At 35.9% G+C, this 25,129-nt stretch overlaps 2 long non-coding RNA genes across 2 annotated transcripts; one reads left to right on the top strand and one right to left on the bottom strand.

The window, feature by feature from the left end:
• Window positions 1-1,819: 1,819 nt before the first annotated feature.
• LOC135086368 (uncharacterized) lies at window positions 1,820-3,412 on the bottom strand. The gene is made up of 2 exons (XR_010260449.1): window positions 2,656-3,412; window positions 1,820-2,049 (listed from the first exon to the last, which is right to left on the bottom strand). It is a non-coding gene; the product is annotated as an uncharacterized LOC135086368 (long non-coding RNA).
• A 197-nt stretch (window positions 3,413-3,609) lies between these two features.
• Window positions 3,610-7,974, top strand: LOC135086446 (uncharacterized). Its single transcript, XR_010260481.1, has 2 exons — window positions 3,610-6,675; window positions 7,524-7,974. It is a non-coding gene; the product is annotated as an uncharacterized LOC135086446 (long non-coding RNA).
• The last annotated feature ends 17,155 nt before the right edge of the window (window positions 7,975-25,129 follow it).

Genomic DNA, 25,129 nt, shown 5'->3' with positions numbered 1-25,129 from the left:
TGCTGTACAGTTCTTCAGAGAGTGGGTGTGTGTGCGACAACGAGGGCAGAAAGGCAATTTTACATTACTGTTATTTGCAATGGAGTTCACCGGTACAGTATCTAATGCATTAGTGTAGTTAGGAGTGTTATTCGTTTTATTATAGTCATTATATTTGTTGTAGTTATTGGGTTTGTACATAGTATTGTTATATGTTTTAGTTTGTGATGTGCTAGGTTTATTGTAGGCAAATTCAGGAGCGAGTGTTTCCGATGTTACCTTTGGTGGTTCGCGAAACTGTAACAACCTAGATTGGTAATTTTCAAAATTACGGCATAGAGTTCGTAGTGCTTCAATATTTTTTATTTCTGGGGAGGTAGCTAAAATGCTAGCATAACAAGGTCTAATATTGTGTAATAAAATTTCTAGCTTTTCATCCTCACTTGGTGCGCGAGATAAACGTGAAAACATACAGTGCATAATAGATAAGTAGACAGTAATGTTTTCACTTTCACCCTGTGATCTTGCTCTAATCTCAGACATTAATCTGTAGTCATAATCAAATTGTCCAAAATCTTTTTTTAAGAGAAAAGCTAGTTCTTCCCAGGTTGTAATGGTGTCTCGAATGCTACGAAACCAGTGCAAGGCATTGTCAGTGAAAATTTCGGCAGCAAACGATAAAACCTTGTCAGAATTTATATTACGGGCCTTGGTAAACTCGTCAACTTTTTCTATAAATGCACGCACGCAAGTTTTTCCGTCATATTTTAGTTTGTAAAGATCTGAACTAATTCCACGGTCACATGTAACGGCAATGTTTGTGGTAGCGCTATTATTTTCGATTTCTGCACTGGTATTATCTGATGTTGAAGTGTTAGTTTTAGTAGGTGCCAGTTTATTAACTTCTTTGTATTGGTTAGTTAGGTGTTTATTTAATTCTGACAAGAGGGAAGTGTCATCAGGTGTGTTTGGGTTAATCCTTGTAAGACGGTAATAAATGTGATTCAAAAGGTTTTGAGTGCGCAAATATAAGTTATTATCATATTTAGTTTTAAGAGTAGCAATATTACTTTGGCTTTTGTACAAGCACTCCCTAGCGCCTTTTAAATCTTCATGTGCATCGAGATGTGACTCAAGTATGTCCTCGGATGAAAATCCGCGTGATAATTTAGTTATTTGTCTCCGCAGTTCAACAACAGTATCTGCCGGAGTATCACCACGCAGGCCTACCTCGTATTCCAATTCAGATTTTTGAAGTGACAGGAATTTAATAGTATAGTCCATGTTTAATATTGAAAATATAAAATTGTTAAATAGACCGAGTAAGTAGGGCAAAAACCTTTATTTTTATTTTAGTAATAGCTAATAACTAAATCTAGTATAACAACTAATCTAGTATTAGGTGCTTAACTATTATTATTTATGATTCCTAATTTTTTTTAAGTCCATTCTGTTACATCAATCAGCTATGTGACAGAACGATTCCGTTAATTTAATTAAAAGTATTGTGAGAAGAGTAGTCAAGAATATTAAAAAGATTGGCAAAAAAATTTATTGGCAAAATTTATACAAATTTCAGATCGTGAGTATAACAATCCATTAAGGTATTACAGTAAAAGTAGTTAATTTAAGCTAAATACAGAATAAATAAAAATTACTCACCATCTGAAATTGTTAGCGTAGACTCGAACAAAATCGTTTTACAAATACCATTCACCAAGTAACTACTACCAGCACCGAGAAAACTAAAAAGTATTTACGACCCGTTACTACCAAATTACCTCAAGAACCGCGAGAATGGGCGCCACTTGTTACGTTGTAATTAATGAAACGGAACGAAAACAAAATAATAAGTTTATTGAACTTCTGCAATTATCTCTTAATAATAAAAATCTAAAATTAAATAGTCTCAGGGTCAGGTTCTTTCTTATTAAAAGTAATTTGGTATCACCGGGACGGTTAAGTAGTTCCAACACTGGCCTGAGGTAGGTGTTTGACAGCTTCAGTTGGCTTCTTCCTTGCTTGAGCGTGGTGTAGTCTGCCCTTAATATTATGCCCGGCATAAAAACCCTGGAACACCGAGTATTAGGCACTTAGTAAAATGTCCGACTTTTCACCGTGACTGCAACATGAACGCGAACTTCCGTTATCTGGCCAACAAAACTGCGAACTGCTTAGGAACTAATACTACTAATTAGAAATCGCGATGTGGCAGTCACGGTTAATGGCAAAAGAAAGCAGAAAGGACTTTTTGATAGGAATTAAACTAACTAATAATAATGGCTAAATTTTAAGCGAGAAGGAACTACGCAATCTTTGCATCTAAAATTAAAATAAACATCTTTACAATACAATCTAAGGAAATAAATACCTAAGAAACGTAGTAATTAATTTGTATTATTATTAATACCACTAAATTAATATTTATTTAAGCATTTATCGAATTTACACCCATAGTGAGTGCTATGTACTGACAATAAATGCAAGAAGTACATAATTTCTTAAGTATTGTTTCTTAATTACACTAATTAATTATTACTACACACTAACTACAATCATAGTAATAGTATTAATTGCAGAATAAACCAAATATCTAACACGCCCTATGCGAAGGTCATGTAAAGGTCATGCACAAAAACTAACTTACTTTCTAATTTATAGGTATGCATTACTTACCCGGTCAAGGGGTTGAAATAATTATAATTAACACTGATCTTGCAGTAGTAAAGTGTTACTAGCACTAATAGAAGTATGCGAAAATAGTAAATCGCTTATGAACGACTTGAGAAATCAGTCGAGCGTGAAATAGGTTTGCATTCAATGCAGTAGGGACGACCGCACTCGTCTCGGCCGCCGAACTAGTCTGCGTGGCGCCGCCGGTGCGATCCTCACGGCAGTTTTTTACTTTGAGACGCGGTAAACAAAACACCAAATAACCCGTACGATTTTAATAGCGAGAACAGCGCAGTAACATTTCGATGCACATTTAAATGACGTATGGATTAGGATTTTGTTTGAAAGTTAGTATTATGTTTAGTTTTATTTAGTATTTAATTATGTATAGTTTATAGTTTAAGTAAGTAGTGTTTATATTAGCAAGTAAGGTTTTATTTTTAGGTTTAATATTTTTATGGACAATGTTTAGTTTATTTTAAAGTTTAAGTATATTAGTAACGAGAAGTTCACGTTAATCGTGACAGGAGAAGCCCCAATTTTAATTAGAGGCAAAATAAAATCTCGGCACATTTCAAGAAAAATATATTTTGTTTTTATAACACTTGACAGGACTCAAGAGGGTAGGTGTGCCATTATAGGGTATTGTTGCAACTGCATTGTGGGTTTGAGGACAGTAGGGTGTTGTTCACACGTGATGAGTATCGTGTGGTATCTAGCCTATGCTCGTCACTTAGACAATATTTCACCACCTGCACAAGTGTTAAATGGAATTCTTGTAAGAATGAATACTGAATAAATCAGGGTATTGATTTTAACTTTTGTTTTTATTGATTAACCTTCTTAATAGCATTATTATGTTGACTTGAATAAAAGTTCCCCATTAATGCCTTGTCTATCTTATGAATGTTTATAACTAATAATCTTAAGAAAAATAAAGAATATCTCTGATTTAGGAAAAATTATAATAATTATTGTAAAATAAAAAACAATCAAGAAAAAAATATAATTATATTAAGATAACTTACATACATACACATGTTATGTTTCCATAGAGATCGAAATTCATCAGAGTATCTGATCATACTCATTTGGTGTTAGTTTCAGCTAGTTGATGTGTTTTTCCAAATATTCGAAAATTCATTACAAATAATAAATGATATTTCATTCCGTTCTTCTTATTCTCAGTTGTTATACCTACTCTGATAATGGTTATGGTCATCAGGTCGGTCAATTTTCATTCCGTTCTTCTTATTCTCAGTTGTCATATACTCTTGACAATGGTTGTGGTCATCAGGTAGGTATGTCAATTATTGTGGGTGTCTCGCCTTATTATGTCTCACTGCAGTTTGGATCAGGTCTGACTATCGCATGAACGCATGTGAGTGTGACTTGCCCTGCACCACAAGCTGCTATATGGAGACGGTGTTACATCTCCACTTGTGTTACGAAAAGAATACGCGCTTGCACTAACATCAGATAGACGTTGATTGATACCAAGTTTTTAGAGTATAGAATATTTTGTGCGAAATTCAGTCCATGATATTCCAAGCATTTTCCTACAGCAATAAATCTTTAGTGCATCTATCTTTTTCTTCTCAATTTCGCATGGGAAACGCAAGAGTTTTGACCAGTCGGGTCTTAGTGGCTTTAGTCACGTTTCGGGCCCTTTCAGCTTGGAAATTGCGGTTCTTCATTGATAAATGAGTAGGATAGATTAATGTAACCATCACATGTGTAATATCATCTATTCATTCGAAGATAACGCTTGCCTGTGCTATGTAACAGGTCCTGGTTCTATCGGCAAATGAAATAATACGTTATTCGTTCTGTATTTTTGTATTTTCATGGTCAGCAATGTTGTTCAGCGAGCACTTTCGCGATGCGTAACTATTATCTAATGAGCATCAATCCAGCAGAAAGTAACTGCCTTTAAAATCATCCTGAATAGAAGATAAAACGATAATCTTAATTGATGACTTTTCGTTGTTTAAAACAATTTAATATTCAGCATTTCATTTATTTTTCACTGTATTATCAGTCAGATTACACATGTCAAAAAATGACAATTGACATTTAAAACGTTTTGTTCTCCATGTTTAAGCGTTCTGTTAACCTTCAAAGCGTTTTGTTAACCTTGTTCCATATTATCATAACATTGAATTTATCTTTTTATTCTGAAGTTGTAGAAATATGGTATGATTACATTTTTTGTTGTTTAAATTAAGACAAAGAAATTGGTAATATTTTCATTGTCGTACACTCCGTCTAAAGACGGTACCAACACTACATAGGTTTCTGCCAATCTTCTTTAGTGTTACAAGAGAAGTGGTTACCAATTTTATATATTCGGATATTTGATCCGATTCACACTGTGTTGATAAAATTAACAATGTGATTTCTTCTATATGCAATAGGCATTCCAGCAAATGTTTATTGGGATAGTGAAGATTGCATTTTTCTGAATATTTTTTCATAGTTATAAATTGTGAATAGATTTCTTCACCATCCCCTTCTAAATCACTTTTACACATTTCACAATAACCAATATTTTTATAAATTGTTTTAATAACCCAACCACTACAATAAGCAGCTGCTGCGCATTTTTCGATGTTTAACGGATTTTGGCTTTTTATTAAATTATCAATGTTAGTTAGATCCATGTTTATGTGATCAAAATTTATTATTATTCGGCATGTGACGATGCACAGCATCTGGTGAGAGATGCGTCTACTTCCAGTGTAGTTTTTTACCATTTTATACCTTAAATGACGTCATTTCCGCAATTATTTAATAGGAATTGATTTGACTTACTTCCGTTTGCCGCCATTTTAGTCACCTGGGGGCGAGCTTGCTCGGAGTTCTCCATAGCGTCTTTAACTTCCAAACTAGCAACATCGTAAGCAGAAACTCTGCTCAGATTTTTACTGAAATAATTTATTTCTCAACGTTCTTATACTAAGTTTAAAATTAAAAAGTGCAATTGACCGCGCGTGTGTGACCGCGAACGACATGTACGTGATGGTGGTTGGCGCCAAAGGGGACGAGTGTCTTCCGGACGACGAGCAGGTGGACCCAGAGCGTCGGATACCGGAGAAACTCGGACCCCGGCGAGATTCAAAACGGATGAAACGAGGTACGTGGGATTCTGATAGCTTTAACACTCTTTTCGATCAAATGAGCATTCTCGCGAATCTCTATATTGTATAAATAGATTGAATAACGTACCCACAACCATCTTATACAATTTTAACGGCGGCCCCGTCAGCCCCAATCGCAAACATTACCAATCAAAATACGTTGTTAGCATCACCACAATCGAACGATAACTCTTTCTGGTACGAGTTTCTTAATAAATACCCATTTAAAAAGGCTCATTGTGCTCATAAAATAAAGCACCTACAAATGCTTTACCACACCAACAAAGCACTTTAAACTACAACTATTAGTAGGCTGGGTGGCCACCCCCAACACTGAGCCAGCTTACAGCTTGAATTATTAAATTCTAATGTTTTTTGCAAATCAAGAAGCTTAATAAGTATGACAAAATGTGCTAAGTGCATCGAACATGTATACTTCTATTTTGCAACAACATATAAATTGTAATATGACATGCAATAAACGTTTTTGAATTTGAATTTGAACATGTCACGAACGTATCCTGGCTAAAATTCCTAATAAGCATTGTGCGAGGAGCACCCTCCCAGTGCTGGATTTTTGTTCGACAAAATCACCCTGTGCTCGTACTGGTGATATCTAAAAAATAATCCGACCTTGGTTCTCTAGCCGATCACTTCAAGCAAAATCAAAACATAATAATATCTTTATTTGCTTAGACTGATTAAATTAGTTCTTACAAATCGTCAAATACTGATAAAACAAAAAGCCAAGGATTCCAAATCAGTCCCTTCAGGTCCCCTTGACGACCAATAAGTCAAATGACCATCCACTCAGCAAATTCTATGGAAGCTGCCTTTGAGCGTACCTATCTTGGGCACTGGCAGGCGTCATCATTCTGTGGAGGTAGGGTTGCCAGGTCTAAAATCACAAAAGCCGGACTTTGTGCTTCATTTGGCCGGACATTTTACCCTAAAAGCCGGACATGTGACCGGGTGACCGGGGGGGGGGGGGGGGGGGGGGGTGCAATTAGTGTCAGTTCATGAGTGAGTACTATCATCATCGGTTACTATCCAACACGGCGTTTACCCGTGGTCCCCCCCCAACATGTCCCCCTGGTGGGTCCACGGGTAATTTTTTTTACCCGTTGTCCCACCGTTCTGAACAGTGTTTGCCAGTGGGTCTACGGGTAATTTATTTTAACCATGGTCCCACCGCACTAAATGGCAAACATTGCATGTCACCTATGTCTGGGATGAAATATCAAACGCCGAGAAGGATATGAGTGACTTTAACCCACATGTGTGATGTGAAGATAGTATAAAGATATTATAGTGCCGTACCTACCTATAATTATTTTCTATATTAATTATAGATTTTTTTATAATATTATAGATACCTAGGCTAGGTGACAAGCAATGTTTGCCACTTAGTGCGGTGGGACCATGGTTAAAATAAATTACCCGTAGACCCACTGGCAAACACTGTGCAGAACGGTGGGACAACGGGTAAAAAAAAATACCCGTGGACCCACCAGGGGGACATGTTGGGGGGACCACGGGTAAACGCCGATCCAACATCCTGATGCGTGCGCTTTATATGATTCTGTGGCTCGACTTTCGCCTGGCGCGGCAACCAAATAAAAAGCCTAACAAAAGCCGGACAGGCCGGACAAGGCAATATTTGGCCGGACAAGTCCCTAAAAAGCCAAACATGTCCGGCTAAAGCCGGACGCCTGGCAACCCTATGTGGAGGTCAACCTTTTACCTGACAATGGTTCCAGGGATGCGTCTGCCATTCACCTCCAAGCCGGTGCTTGCCCCTGCACCTGCAACACCGTGCTTTATTCAGCGTCTTAACACTCTTGACTGTCTAGCGCTGACCAAATAAGAATAGCAAAGTCAAGTGACTTTCCACTCAGCAAATTCTACGGAGGCTGCCTTTGAGCGTATCTTGGGCAGTGGCAGGCGTCATCAGACTGCGGAGGTCAACCTGTTACCTGACAATGGTTCCAGGGATGCGTCTGCCATTCACCTCCAAGCCGGTGCTTGTCCCTTCAACGCCGTGCTTTATTCAGCGTCTTAACACTCTTGACTGTCTAACGCTGACCAAATAAACCGAAATCCTGTTAAAACAGGTGCTGAAATTACCAGATAAGGCACCGCTCAGCATGAGCCTGCTCCTCACAATATCCCTTCGCAAGAAGGACAGACCAAACAACCTATCAGTAGATACAATTATGTAAGTATTGATCCGATCTGAAGTAGTTGAATGCTAAATTCTAAATCTGGATGCAGATACCGATCACAGAGACACCGCCGGCCTCTCCGCATGTCTTGTCAAGGTACCCTAAAATTATCAATCTCTCGTTCTCTACTGCATACCGAAAAACATTGATACAATCACAAACTACTTACTAAACCTCGTCACCTTTGACAAACCAGACGAGACAGCAACTACTAGAACGGAAGGCTAGTGTGTAACATTTTATCTTCTGGAACACTAAACCTTGTCAATTACGTGAACTCAGGTTCAACAAGTCGTCATCTCTAAGGGTTTTGTCGGTAAATACGAAATCTATACGACTCAACAAGTGCCTAATATAATGGCAAGCTTGATCTCCAGTGAGGGCTCATCACAACTCGACCCCACACAACCGATCCAATACACAAGACTCCAGCTCAGCATCTCTTAACAACCATCTGGATGTCTACAAAATATCAGAAATCATAATCAGCAATGGGGGATTTCTCATTCTTTCATTCATTTCATGTGCGTTCACTAATTTTGCTATCGGACAATCAAAGCATAGCCTATACTCGAAACTAAGGGAGGAAGGGGCACATTCAGAGCCTCTATTGGAACTGTCTCTCTAACTTTTCAACTTGAAAAACATCACCTCCTTTCGGTTCAGTCGGGTAAAAATAGCTCTGACAGCGCAAAATATTATCTCCCAGGTCGATTCAATCAAATTTATCTAACGATCTAGGTCGATTTACGCGGAAAACAACCTACTTAGTGGCATCTCCTGGGTTCAAATCCAAAGGTATATATTCCAAAAGTTCGGGAAACTGAATATCCAGAGACCCCACAGATATTCACCAGCAGCCTTTGCAACGACTTCAACCAGGGTGGCTATGGTGGTAAACTAGGCTAAATCTTTGCTGTCCCGTTTCTCACCACAGCAAAAGGTACCTGCTTAGCACCTCGAAGTGACCTTTCTGGCTTTTCTTAGCAGGGCTCGAGGCCGACCCTCAAAATACAGAATCTCCACCATGTTCTTACCACATGGTGACCTCCACGTCAGGTTCAGGTAACATGTAATTTTTTACTATGTTGAGTTGGGGGTAATAAGGTATCGTTCCTAAAACATACCTGGCAAAAATCCACTTTAAAAACTTATAAAATAACCTGGCCTTGGTGGTTAAACTAATGGCCTAAGGAAAACAGTCGTAGCTATATACTTACCTCTTCAAGCTCGACAGCAAGATTTATTTGCTAGACTAAATCGTTTATCTACTCTTCTACTACCTTTATGCCCTGTGGGTCTAGACAAAATTCACTTTAAAATCGCAAACCAGTCGAAGGATGGTCGATTAGCCTTCTTTTTTCTATATGAAGTTATAACGTATCCAATTTTCGATTCGATCAAAAAGTGCTACTTGTCTAGGCGGGCTGGTATTACTAATCTAAAACTATATTAAAGATAACTTTAATTTTCTTACTAAGCATAAAAGCTTAACCAATTTCACTTCCTGATAAAGGCCTTAAACCCAACAGTAGGTATCTAAAATGTGACCTTTACGAGGCTTCTCGTAGACTAGCTTATGTATATTTTTCTCCTACCATCTACATCAGCTGCTGACATGACAAAACATAGTCTCACCTGAATAATTTCAAGATTAGGTTAATAAACCTTGACCTACGAGTAAGTTCGGCACCGTTACGACATCATACAAACAACTGGGAAAAATGACAGCAAATCCCAAAAAACAACATAATGTATGCCCTTGCTACGGTTGCGTAGGTTACTAGAATCAGGCGAGCAGAGGCGAACAGCAGAATATAATAACACATTATTTATTTTTTCAACACCAAGTAATACTAGGAATCTACATGGATAAAAACAGTATAAAGGTTGTTGGATTTAAAACCTCTCCTGGTATTGTTGACTTCGTTGTGGCATCTTTAATTTGGGTTGATATTTAGCCATAGATGAAATTATTTGACGAGATATTGGCGTAGGCAGAACAATAATAGCAATATTATAATAAGGCAGACACTTTTATTAAGTGATCTACGACCGATACACCAAATAACATATATTTAATTAATAACTTTCAATCAACAGATCTAAAGCATGTTGGATACTCTTCAATCACATCGTACGCCTGTATTATAAACTTATGTTGATGACTCGCATGAATCTTGCTGCCATGCGGGCAAATTATATCAATACACACTCAATCTGCATTTTAATGAGGAAAGAATTTCTGAATTCAGTTCAGTAGCTTTCCAGTTTATTCATTTCAAACATACAAAAGTATAAACCCTCCTACTTTGTGATATTAGTGCTGCTCTCACTGGGCATTTAGAACAAAACATGTTAATACCCTGAAATTAATCATGTTCTAATCTAGTTCTGTTACAGAAACTCGAAAACATTCATCACGATTCACAGCATCCCAAGAAGGCCTCCTGGTGAGCCCTCTATGAAGAACTCCGAGCAAGCTCGCCCCCAGGTGACTAAAATGGCGGCAAACGGAAGTAAGTCAAATCAATTCCTATTAAATAATTGCGGAAATGACGTCATTTAAGGTATAAAATGGTAAAAAACTACACTGGAAGTAGACGCATCTCTCACCAGATGCTGTGCATCGTCTCTGCTCAATAATACAAGTTTTATTGTTTTGTAAAACTTGTACTATTATATTTTTAGGTAAGGGCCTAACAATGTTTTCATAAAAAAGGTATTTGAGATTTTGTAAACAATAGCCATCATCACTTTCGCAATTAGCCCCAATTGATTTAGGCGAAACCATATTATTTATTAAAAGCGCTTTATAAGAAGCCTCAAATGCCGGCACTGTAGGCATTATATTTCGATGCCCATGAGCCCTTATTGCACCAAAAAAAATTTCTAAAGGGTCTTGATTGAAATTGCGCAGCAGTAACGATTTGAGCCCAATGGAATGTAATTTTTTTGTTATTTGCTGGAATTCTTCTATAGTTTTATTCCAACTTCTTAAAGATGGAACCACCCCTGAGCGTGCTCCACCAACAAATTGCATGGATTTTAATATCGGTATACTTTTATACCACAACTTATGATGTGGTGATTTTGGCGAGACCGCAGATCGGTAAACTTTACCCTTTTCAATTCTGTTGTAACTGCCGTTTACGGAATCGAACAAATTGTCGAAAAATAATAAAATTTCTGCAGTATCTTGAGCTTCTTTTGGGATTCTGCCAGTTCCTATAAACAAACACATTATATAGTTACATACAAGTATAAAATATATTTACATACTTATTTTAAATAAAATTATTATAAGGTAGTCCAGATAGTGTCGTGCACCAAATAATCAAATTAATTGTAGTCAAGTCCAATGTATTCAATGCATTTTTGTATAATTAAATCCTTATGTTAAAGTCAGTTAAAAACGAATCTAGACATTATGAAATCATAGAATATTTCCAAGCAGATGACATGAAACTCTTGCAGTAGAAACTAAGTTATAAATTATAATATACGTGACTATGATGACTGGCATAAAAGGCAAGTACAAATAAATGTTTACCTGCTGTAAATCCCATGGCAACGCTGACAGTTTTACTAAAAAGTTCTGCGCAATATTTATAACCTTCATTTTAGGTATTAAATTAGGAATTACATGGCGCGCGGTAAGTTTAGGAATTAAGCGCATGCCTTTATAGCTTGGGCCCTTCTTGTATAGAGCTTCTAAATGGGCCCATTTTGCCGTGCGCTTTTTCCCATTCAGAGTAAATTCCAAATTTTTTGTAATCAGATTGTTTCTTATTCCTTTTAAAAGATGAGGGGGGTCGTATAGTGGGTAAATTTTGTGTTCGTTGATTTCAAAAAACCCCCCTTTAAATTCTTGATTCTGCCTTATATAATGACCTTTGGTGTCATTTATTAGTGAATTTATGGCAGCCATATTAGTGGATCCTTGGTCGCACGTTGTCGAAATGACTTTGAGTCCGGTTGCTAAAACGTTTTCAATTACTGTTTTTAATTGCCTTTTGAGCTTCTCCGTTTTTGTGGATCCAGTACAAAAGCTATAAGCGACAGGCTGCTTAAATTTTTTGAATACTCCTCTGACCATAAATACCAACACGTGATCAGCAAATTTTCTTTCGCGTTCGAATCCGTCGTCCTCAAAACCTTTTATTTTATCGGTATGTTTATCAAATGCAACATGAGCAGCAATGGCCATTTCGTCAAATATTATAGAGCAATATCTATGCTTACTAGGCATTTTTTCTACCCTTTTCTTTAAATTATTAAAGATTATATCATTTATCCCAGGCATTAAATATGTTTTCGTCATTAATTTGTTCAAGGTAGTTCTTTTCGGCAGAACACATATTTGGCTCAGCAAGCGATATGCCTTTGGACTAGGTTTATATAATGATAATGCCAATATCTTTTCATCCAATGTGAAACGATGTCCTTTGGGGTGTTTTGTAGATTGTCTTATTTGCATATCAAAAAATGTTTTTGCTGCTGGTGACAAGTCTTTTGTAACATATTGATAAGCTTTGGAACGGGTCAATTTCTTGGCTATTTGTAACTTCTGTATTAGTCCCGCTTTTGCTTTTTTGCATCGTCTGAGTTCCGCTTGTGTTTTGGCGACTGCTTTATATAGATCTTGTTCAAATTGGTTCTTGAACATATGGCCTAAAATTAAGAAATGGTAAGAGTTAGTTTAATATAACCACATTATTATGTATAAAACATTCATATTTTTTATATTTTCCTTTCTTCTAATAACACCACTGTGAGTCCTTGTGCTTGGCTGCTTGCTTGCTGCTTGCTGGTCATCCATTGTCATGGGCGAAGGCCTTTTAGAAGTTGGTTGTGGTGCACCTGAAAAGAAACACATTTTATAATTTACTTCATTCTGGTTCAAATGAGCATGGTATCTTGAAAGATAATAAGAACCTCTTCTTCTCTAATTAATTCTGGTGCTCAAATTCACAAAATTTCATACAAATAATCCGGCCAGATATTTGATTATGAGATTAGAGTTATGCAATAAAGATTTTGAATTTGAGTTTAACTAAGATTAAAACAAAGAGGCAAGATAAAGCTTATGCGTCTCGTAAATGTCGAGCTGGAATGGCGTCCCAGGATGGCATTTTTGACAGGTAACAATCGGTCTTACCTACACATTACACGCACGGAGAGCCTTTTTGTAATGTTTTTACCCGACTGCGCCAGAAGGATGGTTATGTTTTTTTTAAATAAGCTCATACATGTGTCGTCTAAAATCATCCATAAGAGTTTATCCCGGCTCAGCGGCTGGGCATCAGTTTTCATTTATAAAATAAAACAAAACTTACTTCTAGTAACACCAGTGTAAATCATAGTGCTTGTGCTTGGCTGCTGGTCATCCATTGTCATGGGCTGAGGCCTTTTAGAAGTTGGTTGTGGTGCACCTGAAAAGAAATAAATTTTATAATTTACTTCCTTCTGGTTCAAATGAGCATGGTATTTTGAAAGATTATAATAACTTCTTAAGACCTGATTTTGGTGCTCAAATTCACAAAATTTCATACAAATAATCCGGCCAGATATTTGATTATGGCATTAGTTTTACATAAGATTAAAACAAGGGAAGATACACTTATACGTCTCGTCACGCTCGAATGGCGTCCCAGGATAGCATTTTTGACAGGTAACTATCAATCTTACCCACGCCTTACACGCCTTTTTGTATTGTTTAAATATGAACAATTTAAGAACTAAAAAGAAAGACCACGGCATCACTTTTCATTTTAATACAATGAAAAAAACCATGATGTCAGTGCCTTGTTTTCACGTCCACTGCTGGACAAAGCCCTCCTCCAAGGTCCAGCATAATTATATTTTATATTATCTACACTAATATTATAAAGAGCAAAACTTTGTTTGTTTGTTTGTTTGGTTGTAATAAATAGGCTCAAAAACTACTGGACCGTTTTTAAAAATTCTTTCACCATTCGAAAGCTACATTATCCACGAGTAACATAGGCTAAATTTTATTTTGGAAAAAAAAATAGGGTTTCGTAAAATATGTATGTAGATAATGTAGTCCACGCGCGCGAAGCCGCGGGCGGAAAGCTAGTGCAATATAAAATTTCAGTGTCCTAGATACAATAGGCTCAATCAATGCTGGGTTATTATAATTCCGATTTTTGCCACTTGACATTTTGTCCATGGTTTCATTTTTGTTATAATCTTACCCCCTTACTAATAAAAAGTTACACAGTTGTTGAACACTGTTTTAAAATGATATTTCCATACTAAACGTCACTTTAAAACACTGTTCAACGAGCGTGTAAGTTTTATTAGTAAGGGGGTTAATAATTAAAAGTTCTGTAAACTTTTACAACTGTTTATGAAATCATACTGATTTGTAAATAAACTATAGGTACAATACCATTTAATGTTTTGCTGTTTTATAAAAGAGAACACTAATAATATTTATTTACTAGTATTAGGACCACAATAGATCTCTTTATATGTGGGTGGCTGCTGCTCACACACGTCCATAGGCTCTGCTGTGTAACTGGATGGGACATCTAAAAAATAAAGACAAATTTAATATTTCATCCGTCATAAGAATAAAAAATATGTAGAACAACATACATGGTGACATTGCAAGATGTTGCCTTAGTATATTAGGAACGTCAGGACTTAATTTATGCGAAAGAAGAAAACCATGCTCCAGTCTACAGTGGTTGCGGGTTCCAATCCTGCAAGGCCATAATTTTGGTACAAATGTCAATCCATAATTATGGCTTTTATACATTATAAACATAGTAGGAACTTATTTATGTTAGTAGTTAGTGTCATAAAATTTATGTACCCTATTTTTATAGGGAACTTAGGTAAATGTGTTAGGTACAACTAGTTTATTACAAAATTAACAACTAAGATTTTGGAAGAATGGTGTATAATGTAGGTAATGATTACCTGTGTCTTAGTTTAATTACAAGTAATTAATTAAAAGTTAATAATTATGGATGTATTTTTACACAAATTCACATGCCAGCTGCGCTGGTGAGATAAATTGCACATCTCTTTAACATAAGACCACTTTTAAATTTAGTACCACACTATCTCGGTGAATAAAATTTTAGAATGTGTGAAAAAATTATTACATAGGTAATAATTACACTAGTTTACAAGGTTTTTTACCCAGAGATGAAACTGATATGTATCGGTAGAGTTATTAACCCTTACTTAAAAACTGAACTTAGAAAAAATTTAGGACGTCAAATTTTGTAAATATTGATAATTTTAATTTTTATCATTTTTATACATTTATCTCTAAAAACAATCAAAAATAAGTCGTGTTACTCCTTCTTTTATACTGATTAGTATCAGTTTCCCTTATTATAGACCAACAGCAATCCACTAACATATTTTTATCCCAAACTCCTTGGTATCTTTCCTCAAAAACCTTCAAATCCTGGTGAAAACTTTCGCCATGCTCAACACTCACGCTTCCCAGGTTCTCAGGAAAAAAATCCAGGTGGAAATGTAAAAAATGAATTTTTAACGACTTATTCACGTTCATTCTTTGGTAATTCCTCAATAATTTGGAAACAATTTCTGCATAATTCTCAGATAAATTTATAGTTACCCAGGAAACTTTTCACTGCTGCTTTAAATTAATACCAAGCATCTTTCCCTTACTGGAATTGCTGGGCAATGACGGATAAAGAACTCCTTCAGATTGTAGCACAGGTTTTGTGACTGATGCAACATCAGGATATTGTATGTTCTTGGTTTTTGTTGTTAAAACCTGTAGTTTCAGTGAGGCAGAAGTAACAGTCATTAGAGTGATTTGTTGGTTCTCTCCATAACATTGGGGTGCCGAATCGTATATGTTTTCTTTTTTCTGCAGCCTAGTGCAATAATATACTTCTCAAATTTTCGCACACTACACCAGGAACCCATTTTTATCAGGTTTGTTACCGAGATTTGAAAGTAATAGAAATAGGCCCGTTTTATGGCCTCAGTGATTGGTCTCTTATTTTTTGACAATATAATTTGACCACAAACTTAGCAAAAGTTATTTGGGCTTAATTTACACTGCCTTGGTGACATTTTAAAACAAGTGAAAATGTTAAAATAATACGCAACGCAATTAAAATAAAATAGAAACACCGACACGGCTAACAAGACAGCTTACTTAGGTTAATGTGGATATCTCAAAAACTTGACTTGATAAAAATTTGAAACATATATTTTTGTAATAAGGGGGCTGGTAGAAATACACCCAATATGAATTATCTTTGGGTAAAAGAAAAACCTTTTTTTTGTAAACTAGTGTTATTATTGTCCTATACGTATATGTATAACTAACTAAAATACCTGGAAGATGCAGTGTTGGAATTGCCAGTTTGCTCAATCTGTTTTTCGGGTAATGATATATTTTATTAAAATGAAGATGGCAAATTCTTCTGTTGGCAAATATATGTTTGTCATCCTCTCCATCAATACCAGCATTTTTCACCCATGTGCGAAACTTTTCCAACTCTTTCAATGGATTCGGAAAGCTATGAAGAATGGCACCTGCAAAATGAGATTTAAGTTAATGTCAAATTGTAATATTTCTCAGTTATAGTTTGTTGTAACACCTGAAGCTCGGCGCAAATGGGCTATTGACCACAGCCACCGGTGGCCATCAACATATTAAAATACAAGTTATTTTTAAATTGAATTTTCTTTTATTATGTCTCCGTAACAATTTGTGCACTCCATTAGTTTAGAGTATTATATTATTGAGTGGCATTGTAAACTAATAGTGGGTTAGGTAAGATTACAAATTGTAGTCTAACTGCGCCAGATTATAATCTGGCATGACTTCACAATTTATTTTTTGGTGGCATAAACATAAGGTGTTTTTTTTAATTTTATCATCACGGATTGCAATAAATTTATACTCTCACAAGCTTGAAGGTTGTTTGTTGTTAAGACTTTAGCTGTACTTTATTTAGATACCTATTCATTCTACACATCAGATTAAGATGAGATTGAATAGTAGGTAGGTACAAGTTTTATTAAAGTAATACATTTTTATGGCACTTGGCAGCTAAGTAAAGCATAAGGTTGGTTATTTGTAGGTAACCATTTATTACTGTTACAAGTATTTATTTACTAACCATTTTGAAGTGATGATTTGCATGAAGAAACACAGCAGATCTTCTGAGGCATGGTTGTGGTCACACAAGCACATAAACAAAAGTAAAAGTTCACTTTCTCAGAGTCACTATCTCAACACGACACGTAGGTATAACAGAGTCACTATCTCAGTCACTTTCTCAACACACACAAGACCTGAAGTTAGAACGGAGGAGCATTAGCTCGACTCAACGTTTTACTATCAAGGATCGCGAATGCAAAGAGAAAGAAATCCAATAAGAAAACGGAGCGCGTAACAGCAACGATCAAGTTTTCAAATTAGAATGTCAGATTTGACGTTCAAGTGGTTAACCGACATATTATGGAAGCGTTCACACGATTCAAGACTTTTTAAAACCAATTTAAATTTTTCTTGATTATAAAGTTTTTAGAGACTATAAAATATTTTATAGAGTTCTATTTCAATTAAATAACTTTTAATAATAAAACATTGCATAACAAATTAATATTTTTATAAACGTAAAAGCATTTTAAGGTCAAAAAAGTACGGGGTCAGGCGGATAGATGGCGCTTGCGAGCCTCGATTTGATACGTACTAAGAAAGACGAACTAGCATGTATTCTTGACTCATTGTCGGGTGCAATGTACTTCACTCAATTAGATTTATCACAGGCATATTATCAAGCAAGCTTAAGCCCTGAATGTAGAAAATATACTGCCTTTTCAACCCCGTCAGGACAGTACCAAATGACACGCCTACCTATGGGATTAAAAATTAGTCCTAGTGCTTTTTCTAGACTCATGACAATAGCCATGTCGGGACTAACATACGACAAGTTATTTATATATTTGGATAATTTAATTTGTTTCGGTCGTAACTTGGAAATTCACAACAAAAATTTAATTGACATACTAATTAGACTCCGCCAAACAAATTTGAAATTAAATCATAACAAGTGTGATTTTCTAAGAAAAGAGATGCAATTTTTAGGTCACGTTATTTCAACTGAAGGCATAAAACCAGATCCGGAAAAAATTAAAGTAGTACAAAACTATCTGGTACCAAAAAACGCTGACGAAGTCAAAAGGTTCGTGGCGTTTACAAATTTTTATCGAAAATTTATACCGAATTTTGCTGATAAATCATTACCACTAAACAAACTTTGTCGTAAAAATGTAGAATTTGCATGGACAACAGATTGTCAGGAATCATTTTCTTCACTAAAACAATCATTAATATCTCCACCAATACTACAGTATCCAAATTTTGATAGCAAAAATACCTTTATTTTACAAACAGATGCCTCAGGCTACGCAATAGGTTCCGTATTAAGTAATAGCGACAATAAACCAATAGCTTTCGCAAGTCGGAACTTAAATAAAGCTGAAATTAGATACCCAACAATAGAAAAAGAACTACTAGCCATTGTTTGGTCTGTAAAATATTTTAGACCATACTTATATGGGCGTAAATTTATTATTAAAACTGACCACAAACCATTAATCTACTTATTTAACATGGCAAATCCTTCTAGTCGTTTGACAAAATTTAGACTTTTACTTGAGGAATATGACTACGTCATCGAATATGTCAGGGGAGCGGACAATGCAGCTGCAGATGCGTTGTCTCGTATCCGAATATCAAGCGACGAATTGAGAGAGATGAATGAACATGTAATGTGATGTGTGTTTTAACTAGAGCTCAAAGAAAAAGAATAAATGACGATGTTACGCATGGCGCGTGCGACAACCCTATGGTGGATTTGAGTACTACAAACATTCGGTCTGATCAGTCAAATGTTGTGGGAATACTTAAAAAACCAAAGGATTGTGTCGAATTGAGGTATGCAAATGGACGTGAATGGAAACTGATAGAGAGAAACGCACCAGAAAAAGGTAACTTATTTGCTTATGACCCCAAGAAACAAATTATAAATATAAACCCTTCTTTCCGATCATATTGCGCACGAGATGCCTTTGTGAGGAAGTTGGAAAATACATGTAATGAATTAAAAATAAATAATGTTTATATTATAAAAAATGAAAATAATGATTATGAAATAAAAGAGTTAACTCGTATTGTAAATGACACAAAGAATTGGTCCGGACCACGTTTCTATATTTTAAATAGTGTCATGAGAATAGATGATCGCGATACTCAACGCGTAATATTAAACGACTATCATATTTTGCCGACGAGTGGCCACGCTGGCATACGGCGCATGATAAACAATATAAAAAGACGATTTTTTTGGCCAGGTCTAGAAAAAGATGTAGCCGAATTTGTGAATCATTGTGACAAATGTCTAAGACATAAACATTTTAGATATATAAAAGAGCCTATGGTTCTTACTGATACAGGCCATTCTTCTTTTGATAGAATATATTTAGATTTAGTTGGGCCCTTAGTTAAGGATAGTGATAATACTGCATATATTCTTACACTTCAATGTGATTTAAGTAAATACGTTGAAGCGTACCCCTTAAAAAATAAAGATACTGTCTCAGTAGCGACAGCATTTGTAAATAATTTTATATTACGGTATGGTATTCCCCGACAAATTGTTTCTGATCGAGGCACTGAGTTTGTCTCGACAGTTATGAAAGTAGTGTGTGAAATCCTCAAAATTAAACAAACCACATCAACAGCATATCATCATCAATCGATTGGCAGTTTAGAAAATAGTCACAAAAACTTAATGTCATACTTACGAATACAAACGGAAAATGAACCACATAATTGGAGTGTGTGGTTACCCTATTGGTGCTTCGCTTATAACACGACCGTGCACACAGAGTCTAAGTATACACCTTACGAATTAGTATTCGGAAAACCTTGTAATTTACCAAGTAATTTAACTTCTGACATTGAACCATTATACAACCATTACGATTACCCTAAACAACTTAAATTCAGACTACAAAAATCGCAATATGATGCACGTCAAAATTTAATTAAAAGTAAAGAAATAAGGAAAATTAGATATGATCTTTATACTAACCCTATTTCATACAAAGTTGGTGATATGATACTACTAAAGAATGAACAAAGTGTAAACAAACTTGATCCATTGTACTTAGGACCATTTAGAGTTATCGAAGATTGTGAACCAAATCTAACAATAGATTATAAGGGGAAACCAATGTTAGTACATAAGAATAGGACTAGACCATATAGACAATAGTTTTAAGAAAATGTTTATCTTTCTTAACTTATATCAAAAATCAAGCTAAGAAGAAGTTGTTTACTTTATGCTCCCGAGCTCCCATCCTTACAGAATAATAATTTCAACTTAGTTGTTACAGGACAGAGCCAGCCCGAGGGATCAAAAATTTTGGATATATCTGATAGTAGCGATCGTTTTGTGACTGGTTTTGTAGTCGATGTATCAATCTTCAGTTGAAAGTTGAAAACGTCCTTTTTTGGATTCCAACTGAGTCCTAACGTTTTCGTAGACTTCTTTTGTTTGAAGTCAAATGCTTTTTGGTTATCATCTCTGTTTGATGGTTCTAGTAGTTCCTCACTATTTGAACACCATTTTCGGAGATTAAAACCGCCTGTTTTGAGTAAATTGATAAGATCTGCTTGAAGTTTCTTTGCTGATGAAATGCTGTGATGGCCACTCAGAAGGACATCCATGTAGAAAGAGTGTTCTAGTACTTTCGCTGCTTCAGGGAATTTGTGACCTTCGTCGTAAGATAGTTGCTTCAATGTGTTCATTGCTAAGAACGGCGCGGCTTTGGTTCCATACGTAACTGTAGATAATGCGTATTCTTGAACCAGTTGATCAGCTGTTTCACGCCAGACAATTTTTTGATATATTTTGTCGTCTTCGTGGCAGAGAATAGCTCGAAACATCTTCTCAATGTCAGCTGAGAAGGCGATCTTGTATTGTCTCCATTTTATGATCAGTGATAGTAAGTCTGCTTGTAAATTGGGCCCACTGTACATGAGATCGTTCAGGCTGTACCCCGATGATGTCTTTGATGACGCGTTGAAGACGACACGTAATGCAGTAGTTGTCGACTCGGCGCGACGCACATAATGATGCGGCAGGTAGCAACCGAAGTTCAAATTTTGTTTATAAGTCAAAAAAAATGTTTACGAATAATTGTTAATATAAAGCAGAGAGTCAGCTGTAAACCTCATTTCATTAGTGAGAAAGTACTTACTTTACCATCCATATACATTTTAGAAGCGGCAATGTTTATCAGAAAGCACACTTACCTATTTCAACAAGATCAAAATCCCCGACGAAAACACAAACTTCTCCTTCCAACTCCTAATTCAGAAATGTTCAGAAATAGTCCTGCCTACCGTTGTATACAAATTTATAACAAGCTGCCTGATAATGTAAAAAATATACCTAAAGATCACATATTCAAAGATAAATTAAAGACATTTCTAATAAGTAAAAGTTTTTATAATGTTAAGGAATTCATGGAAGAAAAACATAGTATTTCATGTTAAGTTGATAAATAAATATTGTTTTAACTGTAATGTCTAACATTATAATATTTTAAGTTAATTGCAATTGTATTATATATTATAAAAGTTATAAGTAGGTAGACTTTAAGATTTATAAATTTAATTATTGTTAATAATATTTAATAACTGTTATTTTGTATTGCTGTGCCCAACCGGGTGTGCATTTGTATGTTAGTACCTAGTACCTAACAATATACAGTGTATTCATTATGTGCAATAAATAAATAAATAAATAAATAAATAAATAAATTACTGCATTTGCATATCTCCATATGACCGAGTTCAATGTACTCTCGAATGAAGTTTTTATACATTGATGATAAATTTTCGTTTTTGATAAACTTTTTCTCTAGTTGATACAGTTGTGCGATGGCTTTTTGCTTAGAATTTCCTAGTTTTTCTTGGAAATCCTTTTTTAGTGGAAGACGAACAATATAACGACCGTCTTCCTGCCTTTTTGTTGTAGTTTGATATAGGTCAAGGCAGTATTGATCTTCTGTTGACATATTGATAGTGGTATCTGGTATGTCTTCTATAGCCCAGAAACTTGATATGTCGTGTAAATCATGTAAAACGACATTACATTGATATGATTTGAAGTTGCCACAAATGATCCAACCGATACGTGATTGCTGTGCTATGGGCTGATTTTCATTTTCTCTAATGATTCCACTGAGTATGATATTCGAGTAAATGTCAGCGCCAAGTAGTATGTCGATTGGGCGGCTGATATTGAAGTCTGGACCAGCAAGCTGTATGCCTTCCAGATATTGCCATTCTGGTTTGTTAAAAGTTTTGTTCGGTAAGTTATTCACAAGGCTTTTCATGATAATGGCATCAGTATTGAAGGTGTAGTCGGTGTACATAGCGGACGCTGTGATGTTGATAACGCCCTTGCAGTTGTTTTCATTTGTACCAGTTCCGAAGATGACTCCCTTGCAGTGCTGACGTGGTAGGCCAAGCCTTTGTGCGGCGTTTTCAGTGAAAAGCGATGTTTGTGATCCTTGATCGATCAATGCACGCATAGTGATATAACTTCCATTGTTTGATTGAACTTTGATTTGGGCTGTTGCTAAGAGTGTCTCAGCCACACATTCTTGTGAGACATGAGTCACATTTTTCTGATGCGCGAGCTTTGCATTGATGTTGTGTGGTCTCGCTTTGATATTTGACACGAAGGCATCGTGCAATAACGTGTTGTGCTCACTGTGGCATTGAGTGCATCGTTTGTCGGAATAACAAATCTTGCCATTATGATTGTAGAGACAGTTTTCGCACAAATTTAATTTGGACACTGTCTTGCGTTTCATTTCGGGTGATTGATTCAGGAACGTTTTGCAATGGAAAATTCCATGTTGTTCGTTGCACAATGGACACGTGTTCTTGATTCGTGTTGATGATTCCAGTGATTTGGCACTGGCGTGATTAATAAATGCTTTAGTTGATTCACCTGGGTTTGCCTTGAAATTGTATGATTTTTTAGATTCTTGGGACGTTACTTGCTGGTTGTGATGTATGTTTGGGGGCGTCCATAAATTACGTGAGGCTTTTAGGGGGGGGAGGGGGTCAACAAAAACCTCACTAAATCTCACGTGGGGGAGAGGGGGGGTCTCGGGAAATATCACGTATTTTTTTCCACAAGAAATAGAGAAATAGAGTTTGCCAGTAAACTGGGTTAAATCTTAAGTAAAAAAAATGGCCAAGTGCGTGTCGTGCCACGCGCAGTGTAGGGTTCCGTAGTTGTCCGTCGTTATCACAATAATATTTCAGAAGTAAGCAATTACTTCATCTAAACTCACTTTTAATATTTTCTTCTAAGGAATTTTTATTAGGTATGAAATTTTAGAATACATGAGTAAAACGACTATTACTCTTGAACTAACTGATCTATCTTAACCGCTATAGTTTTCCTTGAAAGTTCATAAAAAGCACTATAATATTGAATTTTTCCAGATTTATCAAGCCAACAGTTTAGTTTTTAGCGGGGGGGACGCCCTACTCGGACAAAAATTGGCACTTTAAACTTTAACATTTTGCAAACGGATCCCTAAATCGAGAAATGGTCTTAGAAACCCCTAAGCCATTTTAAAAGACCTATCCAACGATACCCCACACGATGGGGTAGAAGACGAAAAAAACATCATCCCCACTTTACATGTAGAGGAGCTACCCTAAAAAAAAATTTTTTTCAAAATTTTATTCTACCGTTTTGTCGGCGTGATTAATATACATACCTCTACAAAATTACAGCTCCCTAGTGCCAATAGTTACCAAGCAAAACCTCGGACAGACAGACAGCCAGACATATCGAAACTATAAGGGTTCCTTGTCAGGACTAAAAAATTATATTTGTATGATGATAATGTCATTTTATTCTATACAGTCTAAACAAATAAAACTAAAAATGCTTCTGTCTGCATGTGTGAATACTAAAATGCAGAATAAATGACGAAATTAAGAAAATTATAAAACAAGTTCTTTTTTTATCAAAATCGATTTTGCTAGATTTTGGTGATTTTGTAGAAAGGAACAATTCTAGACTAGGTACTTCTGTAAAAAAACAATGTTACCCTAGTACTAACCGCTGTCACCACGTGTTTTTCTGGATCTATTCGTAATCAGTGGGCTTAGTGCGACTTAACATCAATTGTCATCCGCTAGCGACTGCGTAAAAAATGACATGCATTAAATGTATGATGATTGTACAGCGTCCCTAGCAGATACTTTCAAGAACTAAAATCTTCAACTTTATAGATCTTTTTGATGCACTCGTTAGCGATAACGTTAAAGCACACAAAAAAAATGTTTCTCAGTTATATTACTCCAAAACTATTAAATTTCGGATTTTTTTAAATATCACGTGAGATTTGGGGGTGGGGGAGGGGGTCAGGCAAAATCTCACCAAATCTCACCAAGGGGGGCGGGGGGGTTGAAAAATGGCCAAAATTGTCTCACGTAATTTATGGACGCCCCCTTATCTGTGGTCGACGATCATCTGTCATACTCACAATAAAGATGTCGGAGTACAAAGTGTTTTAATTATTGAATTAATAAGTAAACTATATTATATGGCGCAGTCGAGTGGTGAGAATTTAATAAGTATTAGAAAATTAAGATGGAGATGTTAAAACAGCCGCCGCCGCTGTCGTTAGTGGGCGATATTTCGCAAAACTTCAAGCGATGGGAGCAAAGGTTTTTGCTCTATTTTAAAGCATCAGGGGCTGAAGAAAGATTGGATGAACATGGTCAAAATGCTTTGCTTCTACATGTTATTGGAGACGATGCATTAGAGGTCTATAACACATTTGAGTTTGAAGTGGACAAAAACGGCGAAAAAAAGTTAAATGTTAAAACAATACTAGAGAAATTTAGAAATTACTGCTCGCCAGCAAAAAATGAGACGATGCAAAGGCACTTATTTTTCACCAGAGAGAAGAAAGAAGGCGAATTTTTTGGTGAATTTGTGACAGCTTTGAAAACATTAAGTTCTG

The sequence above is a fragment of the Ostrinia nubilalis genome, chromosome W, assembly GCF_963855985.1.
Source record: "Ostrinia nubilalis chromosome W, ilOstNubi1.1, whole genome shotgun sequence".
NCBI classification, from domain to species: Eukaryota; Metazoa; Arthropoda; class Insecta; order Lepidoptera; family Crambidae; genus Ostrinia; species Ostrinia nubilalis.
Note: the sequence above shows the minus strand (reverse complement) of the source record. Positions and strands in the feature narration are given on the sequence as shown.